The 18,440-nt window shown below is 40.9% G+C and overlaps 1 protein-coding gene and 1 long non-coding RNA gene across 10 annotated transcripts in view; one reads left to right on the top strand and one right to left on the bottom strand.

Moving 5' to 3' along the window:
• Positions 1-18,440, bottom strand: part of IQSEC1 (IQ motif and Sec7 domain ArfGEF 1) — a 718,662-nt gene that overhangs the window by 677,999 nt on the left and 22,223 nt on the right. The gene's annotated exons all lie outside the window — the stretch shown is intronic.
• Positions 1-18,440, top strand: part of LOC142072734 (uncharacterized) — a 30,914-nt gene that overhangs the window by 11,591 nt on the left and 883 nt on the right. The window contains exon 3 of one of the 2 annotated variants that reach the window (XR_012669275.1): positions 4,508-5,103. The exons of the other annotated variant lie outside the window; for it this stretch is intronic. This is a non-coding gene — a long non-coding RNA (uncharacterized LOC142072734). Of the gene's footprint in view, positions 1-4,507; positions 5,104-18,440 lie in introns of those variants that run through there. 2 annotated transcript variants of the gene reach the window in all.

Genomic DNA, 18,440 nt, shown 5'->3' with positions numbered 1-18,440 from the left:
CCAGCAGCTTTATTTAGAACCCACTATCAGATCGCTGCTTAAAAATTCAAGTAAACTGAGACAAGAAGAGGAATGAGATTTATTAGGTTTCATACAGGGTGAAAACAGCAAGAGCTAGAACAATATGATGCATTTTAAGTTCATTCTAAAATGCAGTAAAAAGCTTAAGATGCAGAATTAATATTTTTGCTTCATTACATTTGCCTATTTTCCTAGCCATACACAACATCAGACCCACTCACACACACAGGATTTTCATTAAAAATTAAACATACATTTTTGCTGAGAAATTAAACGCAATATGTTGAGATAAGTGTACCATGTATCTGTTACACATTGACAGCTTGCGGGGGGAAAAAAAAATGCTCTCTGAAAATAACGCTCTCTTGGGTGCCCTAAATTTTCTCAGGTTTAACAAATAATTATTTATGTATATGTGGCAAAAATGAAGAAGATAAAGCCAAAGGAGATTTCCTTAAAGAAAATCTAGATCCATTTTGCACAGAATGATTGGCTGAATGTTTGAAAGGTGAGATGCACTTCTTAAAATGAACACAGTGTGAAATGCATTTAAAAGTTAAAGAGATGCTTATGTTTCCTGGAGAACTCCAGACTCTACTTAGAAATGATTTTCATAGACTTATAGAAAAGTAGGGCTGGAAGGGTCCTTGAGAGTACATCTAGTCCAGCCTCATGCACTCAGGCAGGACCAAGTATACCTAGACCATCCCTGACATGGGTTTGTCTAACCTACTCTTAAAAACCTCCCAATGACCGGATTCCACAACCTATTATAGTACTTAACTATCCTTATAGTTAAAAAGCTGTTCCTAATGTCTAACCTAAAATTTCCCTTGTTACAGATTAAGATGATTATTTCTTCTCCCATCCTCTATGGATGTGGAGAACAAGTTGAACACCATCCTCTCGATAACAGCCTTTTATATATTTGAAGACCTATTTCCCCCCCGGCACTCAAATCTTTTCTTCTCTAAATTAAACCTACCCAATTCTTTCAGCCTTTCCTCATAAGTCATGTTTTCTAAACCTTCCATCATTCTTGTGGCTCTCCTCTGGACTTTCTCCAATTTGTCCACATCTTTCTTAAAGTGTGGTGCTCAAAACTGGACACAGTACTCCAGCTGAGGCCTCGCCAGTGCTGAATAGAGCAGAATAGTTACTTACCACATCTTAGTTGTGTGGGAAGTGCACAGAACATGGGAAGAAAGTTAGTCATGGACCTAGGCAACACATCAGACCACAGCACCATGGGTCAAAGCTACAGAGCACCCACAGAGAAATATGATCATGCCCTGGGCTTGGGTGCCCGGTATCCTCATCTTCCATTGAGCGTGAAGACCCACTGGTGCATATACCAGGAGGTACATGTACCCATGGCAGTGGGCAGTTAGGCTGTTCTTTAGTCAGGATCTTTTTCCACTGCTGAGACTGTAGATCTCATTACTATGCACTGCACATAGTATCACAAGACTAAAGATCAGCAAATGGAAGTTTAATAGAATTACATCAAATTGGAGGAGCAGCAGATAAACCGGCCTTTTCACCAGCACAAGTGCTTGAGAAAACAGAATCTCAGGAACATGCTATGGGTCAGACTTTGCCCCAGTTACATCCATGCAACTCATTTGACTTCAGTGGGGCCAGACAGGTATAACTGGACACAGAATTTATCTCCCTAGGTGTAATACATAAAAGTTAAAGTCAGAGGAACCAAAGAGGCAATCTAGCGTCACTGCTTTGCAACCTACGTTCAGAGGATTTTAACAGGCAAAGAAACGAAGTAATAGCTGTTCAGCTAGTAAAAACTGAAAGCAAATGAGACAGATTTGGTTTGGGGTTCACACCCTATAAGGCAGAATGTTTAACACGTACCAAGTTTGCCCTCTTCACTTGTGAATCCCAAACTCCATTAAAAATTCTTGCCTTGTTTCTGAAGATTACAAGTGCAAACAGTATCTAAACCCTGGACACACAAGCCCCTTACTACTCACAAAAATGTATAGTGTGACGGGTTCGGCATAGAACAGCCTACACCAAGTTAGCCTCTAAACCATGTACAAAAACATATGCAGTAAGCCAACATCAAGCAAGCAAAATATACAAATAGAACTAACGAAGAAAGTGATTGATAGCAGTCCTCATCAATACTGCTTTAAGGACTTACATAGACCAATTTATAATTATGTAGATATCAAGTTTATCTTTTTAAGTTGTAAAACAGTTTCAAATAAAGATTTGTTATAAAAGAAAGATCTGTTAATAAATAAAAATAACTAATGGAAAGATTCAAACAAGCATCTGAAAGCATGGATGCATAGCTGTACTATTAAATCCTCTGTAGCTCCACTCCACAAAGCCTTCATGTTCCACACACTCCCCAGCTCTTCGTTTGTTTCCCTTCCAAAAAGTGGTGCTGCTCAACACCTTTCTTCATCCGGTCTACTGTCACTAAAACAAATGGTAGCACATGGCATAGGGGGAAAGAGAGAGAGAGAGAGAGAGAGACAAGCCTCCACCGAGGTCCATCAGTTAAGACTGGCTTAAGCGGGAGAACTGGCATAAAAAAAGTGCAAAATCAAGAATGAAAAAAAAATAAAACAAAAACAACACTAGATAAGCCACCTGAAGAAGAGAGTCAGTGAGGAGCATAAGAAAGAAAGGAGGAAGCAAAAGAAGAGGCAAGATGCAGCAAACTTGCCAGGGCATGACACAAAGACATACCAATAGCGGTGAAGTGGGTGATAGAGCTTCCCTCAGAGATGGTCAGTGTCTTTAACTAAAACCAAGAAGCACACCACACCACACCACAGGGTTCAAACTCCAGGGGGCTAGAAAGTCTGTGAGCAGGGAGAAGCGTCGTATGCAATAGAAGTGCCTCAGTGGAGTGGAGATGAGTGTGCTTCTTGACCATGCCGGAAAGCAAGCAGGAGGGGACATGATTTTGCACTTTTTTATGCCAGTTGTTCTCCTGCTTGAGCCAGTCTTAACCCTCCACCAAGGCCCATCAGTTGTGTCCCTTTCTCTTTCCCTCCTTACCCCGGCTTGCCCCCTATGCAATGTGCTACCATTTGTTTTAGTGACAGTAGACAGGATGGGGAGGAAGACACCAGTAATAGCAGGAAGAAAGTGCTCGGGCGCCTGAGCTACTACCTGTTTAAGTGGTGAGTGCTCTTCTCACTCGTGCACTTTGTTTTTCTGGTGCTAGAGTTCAGAGGGAGCAAAGCAGTACTACAAGCAACTACAGTCATTCAGTTTAAGAAGTGACAAAGCAACAGAAGAGGAATTTTAGAGGCCTTCTGGATAACATCTATATTTAGCAGGATATTAGCTCCACTTTGCTAGCACACAAAGACCATAATGGAGACTAAATAAACGTGTATTTAAAACAAGCCCAATGCTCATCTATGTAGTTTGTGTGTGCAAACAAGTCAACAAGAGCTATTTATTTATGTTTTTAGAGTAGAATAAATCCTTCAGATAAGGCGTTTTGTTTTCAAGGCTATCATGCTGGAACAGCAGGCAACAATTAATGTCTAACCAAGATACACTCCGACTGTAATGTTTCATTTCTCTTTATTCCATTATATGTTCCAGCTAAACATTTTGAATTTCCCTTCCTATCACATATGATTTGTGAATTAATTATGACTAACGTCAGACTGCAAGAGCAGCATGCCATCCACTCATGACATTTTCTAATTTAAGGGATTTTTATGGTGCCCTTGGAGAAATATATCTATATGTATATGCAAAGTAATTACTACAGAGGGAAGCAAAGTACTCCAGTGGATATGGTAGTGGACTAGGAGTCAGGAACTCTGACTTGCTACATTTGCTGAAAAAAGTCGTTTAGCTTCTCTGTGCCACAATTTTCTCATCTGTATAATGGGTATGGACCGTTGTGGTTATTCACCCTTGTAAGAAGCTGTGAGAGCTACACATGAAAAGCACTAGTTATTATAAGTGCAAAGTCTGAGTTAATAGTAGCCAACCATTCTTTATTTTTGACATTATGTCATAAAGTTAAGGAAAATGACAGTTTCCCTCCATATCATCTTAAAATCAAAATACACAATTACATTAGCAAATAAAGAAAAAGGCCAAAGTATCTGCTTTGGCAGTCAATCAAAGCCTGAGTCCTCAAGCCATCATCATTTATTTAAGGTATTGTAACCATGTGCAGGCATTATTATCTGTTAAGACTTTGATTTTAGTTGGATTAGAAAGCTGACTTTAAAAATCACTGGAGGTCAAATACCCTCTCTCCCCCCGGCCCCAGTACTGTACCAGGGCAAGCAGCCCAAACAGGGAGCATCGATTTACCCTACAGTTCATTATTCTTTGGAAATGGAAGGGATCTGCTTGAGTCATGAATCTTTTGTCCCTTCTTGACAAACACATTCCAACTAAAATTGCCAGCTGATAAATTGATGGAAAGCCTGAAGCAGCACATTCTAATTTAGTTTCTATTACTTTCCCTTTCTAGGATAAAGAAACAGAATTCATTTTAATTGGTGAAGATAATGGGATACGATGGCCATCAATTATTAAGACTGACTTCTTGAAAGAATCCCTTTATCTGAAAAGGGAACAGATCTATAACGGTTACAAAACTGCAACTTGTGATCAGTTCTGGATGAATAAGAATTACTGGTAAAATATCATTCCTACTCTCCATCAACGGAAACATCTATTCAGCTGAACAATGAGGGGGAAATATTGTGTTTAGCTGAACAGTTGACATGCCAGTTTTGAAATATTTCATAGGCGCTTCATTTTAGCAAGGGACTTAAAAATCTACTTAAAATGGGTTTTTCCTCTTTAAATGGCCTTATTTGTTGCTGATTTTTTGTTTGTCTTGCTTTAAATGGAGGCCACCCTCTGCCTTTGGCCTTTTTGTAGAGTTCTGGATAAAGCTGGTTGGTAATTTTCCAACCATGTTTTTTAACTGGAAAATGCCAATTCGTTGAAGCCAAAATGGAATGCGGGAAGGTGTTAGTTTTGACAAATTTTTCAAACGAAAACTAATTGGAAAAAAAGATATGAAATTGTTGCAAAGTTTTGCTCTGGCATTTTCTAAATTAAAAAAAGGATCTTGTTTCAGTTTTGACCGTTTCATTTTTTAGCTGATGTTTTGAAACTCTCATTTTGAACCAGAAAACGTTTCAATTCATACAAACCAGAAACATTTTCAAGTCTGACACTTCAGTCCAATCTGGGACAGGAAGATTATCTGAGGTCTCAAAAATTTTGGTGGGACAGCAAAACAGTTTTCTGCCCACCTCTAGTTCTAGGAGTTCTCCATTGAATCTTTTTTTGTTTTTAATTATTGGTTTTATTTCAATTCTTACAGAAATGCAAACATTAGGTAGGCAGATTTACTCACTGCATTTTAGTGGTACTACAATATATTAAAAAATAGATATATTTATTCACTTAATTAGTTATCACTTTATTCACTAGACCATAATATAGGAGGGAGTACAGCAACTACATAAATGGACAGAGCCAGGCTAGACTAAAGATCTAAATGAACTAAAATTAAACAAAGCGCCAAAGGCCTTGGTAAATCAACACATTTAATTAACGTTATGGAGGTACTTGAGCATCATGGGTCATTGGAAAAGTTATCACTACCAAAATATAATTTCAGTTAAATAGCATGGTCTCAAAGTGACTCTCTCCTTCCAGCGTAAAAGGCTTGGATTCATGTCAGCTCACAGCCAATAGGACTTGAAAAGAAGGAGTTTAAGCAAGTTCTCAGTAGTATAGCAAGACCCATTGGTGAGGAGGGATGAACTTTGTGGGAAATTGTTAGGGAATGCTAAAGCTGTTTCCTGTGAGTAAATTCATGACAACAAAATTGCTGCGGTAAAATGGGAGCCAGGCAAGGGCCCGGCTTGCTAACAGAGATCATCCAATCCTCAAAAGTTACAAGTAATTCCACCAACAGCCTGAAAACTGCAGGACACCTGGTGCACAAAGCAGGGACAAATGAAGTTGTGGAAGAACAGTTATTTCCTTTTATGTTACGTAAGAATGGCCATACTGCGTCAGACCCATAGTCCATCTAGTCCAGTGTCCTGGTCTTGACAGTGGCCAATGTCAGTGGCTTCAGAGAGAGTGAACAGAACATGGCAATTATTCAAGTGATCTATCCCCTTTCATCCAGTTCCAGCTTCTGGAACACCCAGTGCATGGGATTGCATCCTTGACCATCTTGGCCAATAGTCATTGATGGACCTATCCTCCATGAATTTAGGTAATTCTTTTTTGAATCCAGTGATACTTTTGACCTGGCAACAAGTTCCACAGGTTGACTATAGGAAGTGTGTGAAGAAGGACTTCCTTATGTTTGTTTTAAACCTGCTGCCTATTACTTTCATTGAGTGACCCCTGATTTGTGTATTAAGTAACACTTCCGTATTCACTTTTTCCACACCGTTCATGATTTTGAATACCTCTATTACATCCCCCACCCCCAATCTTTCTTCTAAGCTGAATAGACCCAGTCTTTTTAATCTCTCCTCATATGGCAGCTGTTCCATACCCCTAATCATTTTTGTTGCCCGTCTACTTTTTCCATTTCTAATATCTTTTCTTGAGATGGAGCAACCAGAACAGCACTCAGTATTTCATGTGGCAGTTTTGTTGCCCAATCACCCAGCTTTGTGAGATCCCTTTGTAACTCGTTGCAGCCTGCTTTGGGCTTATCTTGAGTAATATTGTCTTGTCCACAAACATTGCCAGCTCAATGTTTCCCCCTTTTTCCAGATAATTTATGAATATGTTAAACCGCACTGGCCCCAGTACAGATCCCTGCGGGACATGCTATTTACCTCTCTCCATTCTGAGAATGGACTATTTATTCCTATCCTTTGCTTCCTATCTTTTACCAGTTACTAAACCCTGAGAGGACCTTCCCTCTTATCCCAAGACTGCTTACTTTGCTTAAGAGCCTTTCATGAGGCACCTGGTCAAAAGCTTTCTGATAGTCCAGGTACACTATATCCACTGGATCACCTTTGTCCACGTTGGTTAACCCACTCAAAGAATTAAAACAGAGTGGTGAGGCATGATTTCCCTTTACAAAAGTCGTGTTGACTCTTCCCCCAACAAATCGTATTCATCTAGGTTTCTGATCATTCTGTTCTTTACTATAATTTCATCCAGTTTCCCTGGGACTGAAGTTAGGCTTACTGGCCTGTAATTACCGGGATCACTTATGGAGCCTGTCATAAACATACAGCTAAGGGTAGCACAAAATCCCTCCTTTACCTGTAACGGGTTAATCAGTTCCATTAACCTAGTTGGCATCTGACCAGAAGGACCAATGGGGAAAGAAGATGCTTTCAAATTTGCAAGGGGGGGAGACACACTTTTGTTTGTGCTCTTTGTTGTTCTCGGAGACAAAGAGAGAGACCAAGCAACTAATCCAGCTTCTGCTGAAAGGATGCATCTAAATTTAAAAAAATTGTAAGTAATAGCAAGGAAATGCATTAGAGTATCTTTTGTTTTAGCTTGTGAATTTTCCCTATGCTAAGAGGAAGCTTTATTCCTGTTTTTTGTAACTTTAAAGTTTTGCCAAGAGGGGAACCCTCTGTGTTTTAAATCTTATTACCCTGTAAAATGATCTTCCATCCTGATTTTATAGAGGTGCTTCTTTTACTTTTTCTTTATAATAAAGTTCTGTTTTTAAAAACCTGATTGGTTTTTAGTGTCCTAGAAAGCCAAGGATCTGGTCTGTGCTCACCTTGTTTACTCTCAAGCCTCCCCAGGAAAGGGGGTGAAGGGGCTGGGAGGGGGATATTTTGGGGAAACAGGAACTCCAAGTGGTCCTTTTCCTGAATCTTTGTCTAACTCACTTGGTGGCAGCAGCGATACTGTCCAAGGACAAGAAAGGATTTGTGCCTTGGGAAGTTTTTAAACTTAAGCTTGGGGGGGGGTCTTTCATGCGGGTCCCCATATCAGTACCCTAGAATTCAGAGTGGGGAGGGAACCCTGGCAGAGCCCTTTTTAAAAAATCAGCATCACATTAGCTATCCACCAGTCTTCTAGTACAGAGGCTGATTTAACTGACAGATTACATACCATGCAGTTAGTAGTTCTGCAATTTCATTATTATAAGGATCATTCTAGATTTTAAGTATGATTTTCAGTGTTTGTCTTACACCTATCAGTGACCCTTGTTTGATCAAACAAACCATCTAATGCCTAAATTTGATTTGGGCATTACACCAATAAATTACCTTAGAGAAAAGAGAAACAAAAATTTCAATAGAATTAGGGAAGTGATTTGCAAATCCTATCCATGACTATTGTATAAAATTCCTCTCTGGGTTAGTGCTCTTTTGTGGAAGGGGGCTATTTCAGAACCCCTTGTTAGAATTGCAGCCTTCCATTCAATTAGAAATGGTGGATTATGCCATATTAGAATGGCATTTAATCTGTAATGACATACATTAATACAAGATGAAAACTTGTACTAGTCATTTGAGACTACTCTCAAATAAAAACTCTAACATGCTGCTCTGAAGGTGCATATATTCAGTACACAAGTACAGAGACTCAGAATTCCCATCACCACCAATTCATCTAAAAAGAACCCAATCTGAAATGTTAAATCAAACAAATTATTCCACATTAGAGTACTGAAACTGAAAGCTCAGAAGGGTGCACTGAAACAGAATCAAACCAATTACATTTTTTTGGCTCCCCAGCTAAGATTTCCTGTAGATGTCCATACAGTAAGTATCCTTGAAGGAAAACAAGATTGTCTCCCTCTGATAGAGCATTGAATGAATGGCCTAGTAAAAAATGCTTTGTGAGCAGTGAAGTCCAATTCAGTATACACATGTACTGTAGAAGAATCTCTCCCTAAGTCTGTAGTGGGTGGGATTGTTAGAAGTGTTCCACACTCGTCTAACTATGTCCACTGAGCTTAACAGGAGCAGAGTTTGGCTACTGCTGAGAAGTTTCAATAGTCACCCCTGGTAACTTTGCGTATCCTCTTTGTAGCATAGGCTAGGAGTAATTATTGAATTGCCCATTGTAGTCTCAGGAAACAGCTGGAGCTCTTCCCTCCACAAAAACAACATTTCTTCCATAGCTATTAAAATGATGGTTCATAAACAACAACATATTTACACTGTCCAATTATAGTCCTAGTCATACGCCTTGCACAATCCTCAACAACTCATCTCCCTCATTGGTGCTTGTGTCCTTCCAATATTTAGAGACTTAAGCTCAGATTTTTAAGAGGATTTAGACACCTAACTTCTATTGAAATCAGTAGGAGTTTGAGGTCTACATATCTTTAAAAATCTGGCCCTTAAACCCTACAAATACTTGCCCACGTGAGTAAGCCTCTGTAGGATCACTGAGTTTGTATTAATGGGTGTAGCTTGGCTAAGAAGAAATATAGCTTTAGTTCTCTAAAGGTTCTCTTCTTCACAAGCATATGATCAACCCCAAGCATTCCCAAATCATGAGAAAAGGTTTTATTTTTAACCCTAGGTTCATTTTATTTGTCTTCTGGTTTTGAGTCTTTAAGGTTCACATTTTTCCATTCCTCTGCAACCATGTGTGACACAGAGGCCTATTTGTTCTAACTGACAAAGGGTTCACTGCTCTTTACAAGCAACTCCCTGCCTCAAATCTGACAAACTCACTACACCTAATACACCACTTTCATGGTACTCATCTTTGAAGGGTAACATGTAAGGTCTCTACTGAAAGTTTGCAACTTATCAATACTCAACCAATGAGAGAGATATTTACGTCTAATATTTAAGGGATAATGGAATTGTATTGAAAACTAAGCTGTATAGTCTTGAAGGCAAAACTTAGTCAGCAGGGAATCATGTGTCTCAGTGATAGCCCATTCAGGCGAGAGGGAGTTGTCACCACTCCTGGTCAGCCAGTAATGCAATGCAAGGATCAGTTGTCTACCCTTGCCCCATCCCAAAACAGTTAATGGAAAACCAAAGACAGCTGCAAACAATCAAAACCACGGGAAGTAAAAAGGAACATAACAGACAGTGGATTGCCCCATCTATGAATAAAGACAAAAAAACGATTCAGTATTGCACAGATGCTCTGCACTCATTCACTGAGGAGACTTCTTGTTGAGTGGGAGTGTTTCATGAAAATTTGAATCCTGGTTCCTGTGAAGCCATCTAGCTCCGCAACAGGTTGAACTTTGGGGGACAACCTACTTTATCAGCTAGGACAGGTAGTTATTAATAAGCTTAGGTTCTAGTTCACTTTTTACTACTGTGTTTTGTATTGTAACCATTCATTTCCATCACTCTCTTGTTTCTAGGAGTATAGGCGCCGACTCCGTGGCATAGCCCCTGACAATCATAGCCCCAGTGCCTCCCATTAGCTGTCAGCCCCCCAATCAACTCCTCCCGCCCAGTGCCTCCCACCCACTGCAATCAGCTGTTCTGCGGCATGCAAGAGGTGCTGGGAGGGAGGGGGCAGAACTGATCAGGAAGAGGTGGGGCAGGGGTGGAGTGGAGGTGGAAAGAGGCAGGGCAGGATGGGGGCTTGGAAATAGGGTGGGGTTCAGCGCCCCCAGGGCCCGGAGGAAGCCAATATCTGTGTCTTGAAGAACCCTATTCTGTCTTAGAATAAAACAGAAGATTTAAGTGCTCACAAGTGCTGTGCATTATGCAGAGCAGTGATTTAAAGTAAAACTGAGAGCAGAGCATCTGGGATTTCTGTGAGGAGCCAGTGTCAGAGCTGGATATCACAGGGGAATGCTTCAAGGGGACGCAGACTGAGGTGTACCTCTTGTTAACCTCCAAGGCAAAGTCAAAGCTTGCCTAGTCCACAGGAGAGAGTGTTTGAGTAGCTGACAGGCTGCCAACACCCAGCAACCTCAGGCAAGACTCTCTTATCACTACAGAAGCAGGGGCTAACAAAGTGACTCTCCGTCCTGGGTACCCAGAGAATCATCACACCATGAGGACTAGAAATTTTCATGTAAGAAAAAGCAAACTGAAATTCTCACACATTGCTATGGCTATGAGCTGGCGGCTTTAAGGGGAAAAAAACTGACACCCAATATCACAAGACTTACAAGAAGTTTGAATGTATGGGTAATGCTGGACCACCAGCTCATTATGGGGCCTTGAACAAGTCCCTTAACTTCATTTTATCTGTAAAATGAGTGTAGTAGCAGTCACCTGCATCAGAGAAGCATTCTGAGCCTTCATTGTTTGAAAGGCACTTTGCAATCAATGGAAGAAGCAATACAAAAATAAGAAAGAATCCTAAAAATCAAGGTTTAGTGAGAGTACAAGTACTTTCCCCTGGGCTAGTAGATTTCATCTTTGGGCTAGTAAGTGTCAAAGACTTTTTCCAAGCCCTCATAATGACATAATTATGTAGCGTTTCAAACATTCAATACAAACATTAACCTATTACTTTTCTTACCTTCATGTGGAAAAGACTCAACTCTAACCCAAAGGCTACTAAGCATGGGTTTGTAAGAGACAAAGCTTTCCATAAATAATAGTTTCATTGTGCTGTTTTTATTTATGCAACTTAATTGCAAGCTCAACATTTTTAAAGGAGCCTCGGAAAAATGACAGGCTACCAAATGTGAACTAAACAAAATACATCTGCAGGGCCTCCTTTAGGGTGCAGCTTTGAAAGCAAAGTGTAAGCCAAAGGAGAAAGACACTCAGCTGTGTAGCAATACAAAAATAGAGGGGGAACTATAAATACAGAGAGACCCATATTAACAGAAGAACATTGTAAGAATAGGGTCAGTGTCTCAGCAGTACTATACAGTTGTTACACATTAGGAGCCAGTCAGTCACACACCAGTATTAGGAAACCATAGCAATTACTTGCTCTCTGATGGGGCTAAAAAAGTACAAAGCAGGGAAAGCACACTGACTGGCAGAACATTTTGGAACTGGAATTTGATGGGTTCGGAAACAGAGGTAGTCTTCTAAAAGGAAGCTTACTTATGTAAAGTAAGAGAACAGGTGAAGAGGACTAAAAGGGTCTGGACAGGATTCTTATATATAGAGACAAAGTTTATACCTACCTTAGAACTGTTCACTATTGGTAAGTACACATGAGGTACTCCTAGAAATACCTCAGGCAGAAAGATTCAGGACTGAACTATGCAGAGGGATTTTTAAAAATCATTTGTAGGGGGGTAAATATCTGTTCAAAGACGACTGGCAGTGTTTCAACCATTTGATAAAAAAAGGAGAATGACGGCTACATTTAGTAGAAGTGCATATCTGAAAAAGCCCACACATACATGTGCAAAAGTCAGAAATCATAATTTAAAAATAATTCCGCTTCCTTTATTGCCGATAGAGATCCTCCAAAAAAAAAAAATTGTACATATTCCTTAAAAAGGCAGCAAAAAGTTCAAGCACATGCTTCAGGATGACCTATCATAAAAAGATACATTTGTTTGCTTAACAAAACAAAAAAAGATGAACCAAGTTACAAGATTTATCTGAACATAATTTCAGTCTGGTTTAAATTGTGCGTCACACTGTAAGGCAGTTAAATTATTAGCCTTGATCAACAAATCCCAGATGGCAAGTCAGCCTCAAATACTTCAGCACAAAAAAACAAAACAAAACAAAAAAAACACGTATCCACTAGAAGTTATGCTCAAGGTAAAACATTAGCTGACCAACCCAGCTTTAACATATCATATCTTGCTTGGGGTTGGTTCCCCCCATCACCCCCACGCTTATGTAATGACACTTGGAATTAGAGTGTTTCTGGTACAGTAGGTTGCAAATCTGCAGATTAAAAGTTTGACTGTTTTGTTGAACACATACAAGTTTTTTTTTATTTTTTACATCAAGTTAAAGAATCTTGACATTTCTTCTGAACATGCTCACCCCTTTTTTCCCCCGTAAGAAAAATTTGCTTCTGCATCCTCTTGTTCCCATCAGCATTATACTTCAAATCACTTATCAAAAAAGTCCATTACATAATTAGTTTACATTTGTTATCAACTATTTGTTTTCAACTAATTCAATACAGTACTTAGTATATTAAGCTAAGGTTATTGGATACTGTCTAAATGTACACAAACGTCTTCATAAGCATAGAAAGAATACAACTGTATGAAGAAGAGCTCTGGTGCCTTGAAAGTTTGTCTCTCTCACCAACAGAAGTTGGTCCAATAAAAGATAGTCTCACCTACTGTGTCTCTATTTGCCAGTTTTAGATTTGAGACAGAACCAAAACAATTTCACCCTAGATTTCAAGCAGGAGGAGTGTAAATATATAGCTGCCATTTGAAAGCCTTGAAAAAAAAATTAAATATTAAAGTACAATCTTTCTAGATTAAATGTCACAGATTAAAAAAGGCTTTATGTTAGAATAATTTTTTAGGTTTAAATACTAGTTGTCTGCCTAGTTTTATCTTATTTTCCTGCCAACTTCCAAATGAGGTCTGTATTTATTACTTCAAGGAGTTTGGGGTTTTTTTGGGGGGATGGGGGGTTAGCTCTTAGAAAATAAATTTATACTTAAAAACCCTTCATATTATGAATTAGTAAAATAAAGATGTTTAATCTAAAAAGTTTGTCTGTTTTTTCTAGTATGCTATTTAAATGATCTATTATGAAATGCTCCCTTTGATAGTTCTTCTTAAAACAATCTGCTATACTGAAAAATGTTATAACTTAGAATTTCTTATGGAGGAAAAGTAATCTTTTCTACTGTGTGTTAAAGCCATTTTTGATAGTTTTTTTAAAAAGATGTAATTCAAGGAAAATTACTTGTTGGTATCAATCATGTGGCTCTTACACAAGGTTTTACTGCTTATGTGGAGTTTGGCCTGAGTGAGGACACAGGCCAAATATATTTTGAAAAATATGAGAGTTTCTTTTCTAGCTAAAAGGGACACTAAATTTGAAATGTAGTCAGTTTCAAATAATGAGTTTGAAGTAGTTTCAGGCACTCTACCTGCCACTGAGTCCCCCTGCCAAAAGCATTACAATCACATTTCCTGGTGTGTTTCTGTCCTTGATACTATGTGAAAGACACACAAAACGGAGGAACTGAACAAAAAAAAAAAAAAAAAGCAAACACTTCCTTCCCACATTGACAAAGCACTGTAGCTTGGATTCAGCCTGCAGGAGGGAATCCCATTTTCAACTCTCAGTGGCTCCAGAACATGTTTGAGAAGCTAGGGAGGCCAAACATTCCCATCTTGAGAAGAAGTTGTTCATGTACTTTGGGATGTTCCTTATTTTCAAAATTAGCCTATTTTTTCCATTAAGCTTTTTGTTTACTGTCAGTCTCTTCATTCATACTTTAAAATCATAGCTCAGTGGTTTGAGCATTGGCCTGCTAAACCCAGGGTTGTGAGTTCAATCCTTGAGGGGGCCATTTAGGGATCTGGGGCAAATATTGGGGATTGGTCCTGCTTTGAGCAGGGGGTTGGACTAGATGACCTCCTGAGGTCCCTTCCAACCCTGATATTCTATGATTCTATGAAGTAGTATCTTGGGCCTTTTCCTGCTTATATTAAACATGTTTTGAGTTATAACTATTATGGTGGGACTCAAGGAGTAATGCTTCCAGTATTCTGGATCTGGACTCCCATCTCTAGATGCACCAAAATTGATTGCTCACTGTTCTCTGCAGAAAGAGCATATGGGAGAAACTTGTTACGCATGGTTCTTTTACTCTAGTAGCTTCATAATGGCAGGTTCAGAACTGCCTCTGATCACCTACCAGATGAGCCTCAGACAAGCATATGGTTTCTGACTGTATAACAGCCCAATCCTGCAAATACTTGAGGTTACTCACATGCTTAAATGATTGCAGGATCAGGCCCTATGTTAGATATACATCAAGACGGCATAAGAAAGAACAGAATACTAAATCTTAGCCAGCATTTTGTTATAATTGTGTTTACCCATAGGCTCAAAAAAAATTAATTGGTGCTCAGCACCCACTGGCAGCCAGCTCCACCCTTCCCTCCAGTGCCTCCCGCCCACCACAATCAGCTGTTTTGTGGGGTGCAAGAGGCTCCGGGCAGGAGGGGGGGGGGAGGAGGGGAATGGGTCATACAGTGGGCGGGGCGCACAACTGCACAGGGAAGAGGCGGGATGCAAGTGGGACTTGGGGGTAGGGGTTGGGAGCAGGGCTGGGACAGAGCAGGGGGTTGATTACCCGGGCCCAGAGGAAGCCAGCACCTATGCTTTTACCAAATATTTGAATCCCATGTTTTTGTATGGAATAGCAAATGAAGTCATTTACTAGCTTTACATGTTCATGGAACTGGGATCTATTTTCATAAATTTAAGGCCATAAAAGATACATCATGATAATATAGTCTTACCTCCTGCACGTTGCAGGCCACAGAACCTCACGCACCCATTCCTGTAATAGGCCCATAATCTCTGACTGAGTTACTTAAATCAAGATTTGAAGATTTCAAGACTTCATGTTACAGAGAATCCATCATTTACTCTAGTTCAAACCAGCAAGTGTCTCATGCTCCACACTGCAGAGGAAGATTAAAACCCCCAGGGTCTCCTCCCAGTCTGACCTGGGAGAAAAATTCCTTTCTGGCCCCCAATATTGTGATCAGTTAGACCCTGGGCATGTGGGTGAGAACCACCAGCCAGACATCTGGGAAATAATTCTTTGTAGTAACATGGAGCCCTTCCCATCTAGAGTGCCCCATTCTGTTCCATTCTTTTACTGAAAGCATGCCATAGGAACCTAATTTAGGATATAATACTTTGGCCAACATAGCACATAATTTTCCTCCCAAATTTCTTCTAGACCACTTCAAACCATCAACATTTTATTGTTCAAACATTCATCAAGTTTAAGGCTGGAAGGCATGATTAGATCATGTGGTCTGACGCGAAGTCAGACCATTACATTTCAGCCAGTTACTCCTGTATTGAGCCCAATAACTTGCATTTAATTAAAACATATCCTCCAGAAAGGAATCCAGTTTTGATCTGAAGAGAAGAAGAGTCCACCACTTCTCTTCATAATTTGTTCCAATGGTTAAACACCCTCACTGTAAATAAAAAATTAAAAAAAAAAAAAGGCCCAATGTGAATTTTTCTGACTTCAGCTTCCAGCACTGGGGGTGGTTCTGCTTTTCTCCACTAAGTTAGCTAGTCCTTTAATACCCAGTATTTTCTTCCCATGAAGATACCTATACATGGCAATCAAGTCACCTTTCAATTTATTATGAAACAAGTGAAACAGAGAGAGCTCTTTAAATCTCTCAGTCTAAGGCATTTTCTCTAGCCCTTGAAACACTCTTATGCTCTTTGCACCTTCACCAATTTTGCAACAACCTTTTAAAAATGTTGACACCAGAACTGTATGTAGTATTCTAGCATCTCTCTCACCAATCCCACATACAGAAGTAAAATCACTTCCCTACTCCTGTTTTTATACATTCAATAATTGCATTGGCCCATTTTGCCACAGCACTGCACTGGGAGCAGATGCTGAGTTGCTTGTTCACTAGTGACCCCTAAATTATTTTCAGAATCACTGTTTTCCAGCATACAGTCCCCCCATTCTGGACATATGGCCTTCTTATTGTGTTCCTAGATGTACATACTTGCATTTGGCTGTATTAAAATGTATTTTGTGTCACGGGGCCCACCCTTACCAAGTCGTCCAGATCGTTCTGTTCACTGACAGCATTTTAATCAGTTGCATACAACAGGCCAAATCTCAAGGACCTACTCTGGGCTACATGGAGCCCTAAATCCACATGTAGAGTGGACATACTTCCCATGGGTCTCACCTCTCTTATGTGGGAGGCGGGAGATTAGCCATCACCATAGCACCTTGCCTCCTCCAACTTCTCAGGTCACTGCATAGTTGGGGCAGTGTGGCAAAAAGGGACTGCATTGGATGTGGAGGGGACATAGAAGAAATAAAATGCCTATCCTCCTCATTCCAGCCTGTGGCAGTGCTGCGACTCACCCCTTCGGCGCCTCCTGCTGGTCGTCCAGGGAATTAGCGTTCCAGCCTCTGGAGCACCCTCTGCAGGCTGGTGTCCTGCTTGCCGCTGGGTCCCGAGTCCCTCCTGGACCCCGGTACTCCCTTTCATGCTGGGGTGCTGCCACCTGCAGTACCCCACACAGATCTGGGTCTCCGCTCCCCAAGGAACCCCCACCCCCTATCTCCACCTTGCCTCAGTCTATGGCCACTACCAGTCATCACCTAGCCCCTGTTCCATGAGGCCGACTGCAGTGTAAGTGCCACTCATCACAGGCAAGGGGGGTTTGGACCTGCTGCCTTTGCCTACCTTTGACTGTCCCCTGCATCCCCCAGTACTTATTTGGCCTTCCACTAGGCCTGCAGCCTGAGGGGTTTCCAGGCCAGAGCTCCCCTGGCCTTCCCCCAGCCCTGCTCCACCTCAGGTACTTTCTCAGTTTCCCAGCAGCCAGGCTCCTCTCCCTCCACAGCTAGAGGAGACTCTTTCAGCTCCTGGCTTCCCTGGCCTTTATAGGGCCAGCTGGGTCTGGTTGGAACATGGCCCCAGCTGCGGCTGCCTCCCAATCAGCCCAGCTTTTCCCCTGCCCCAGCCCTCTCCCAGGGCTGTTTTAAGCTCTTCTAGGCAGGAGTGGGTGACCACCCCGCTACACAGTCCCACAATGATTAGGCTGAAGTTGCCTCTCTCACTGAGCTACTTATGCAATGATGAACATTCCTCCAAGTACAGTCCCATGCCACCATGGCTAGGCAAATCTCCAGTCTCCATGACTAAACTACCAGGGTGCACAGGGATCATTGGAGGCACAAGACCTCTGCTTAAGTGGTATAGCCTCCTGCTGATCACTCAGAATCCACTAGGTATATAGGCAGTCCCCATGAGCTGTTTGGTGGGTGAGCTGGCCAAATCCTCCAGCTGAACCATTTGAAAGAATACTTCAGAAGGGTGTGACCTGGAGGTCATCCACTGAACAATGCACAAAGAGAGGTCGAGTCCCTTTTCCGTGTCACCTTCTCTCCAGCCTCCACACCTTACAGACTGTACTCCGTAGCTCTGGAACCAGAATGTGGGAGGAGATGCAGACAGATGGTTAGGGAAGGAGCCACTCTGGCCTCTATGATTCCTGAAGGATCCACTGGGTTTGGCAGCTATCCCAGTCATGTTTTCTGCAGGAAACGAAGAGGGCATCTTCATGGATATTTTCCTCCCTCTCTGCTCTCTCACAGGACAAAAGTGGGCCAAAGTTCTCAAGATTTGGCTCAATATGTGTTCAGCTTCTTACACTTTAATACTCACATGCCACATTCCAAATTACTTCATAAGTCAGGCATATGTGCAAAGGAGCTATTATCATCCCTGTTTTGTTCATCTCCCAAAATTAAAATAGCTCCAGGGCAAATATAAATTCAATTATTACACTATCTAGATTTAACAG

Source organism: Caretta caretta, chromosome 7 (genome assembly GCF_965140235.1).
Source record: "Caretta caretta isolate rCarCar2 chromosome 7, rCarCar1.hap1, whole genome shotgun sequence".
NCBI lineage: Eukaryota > Metazoa > Chordata > Testudines > Cheloniidae > Caretta > Caretta caretta.
This window is presented reverse-complemented; position numbering and strand designations above follow the sequence as displayed.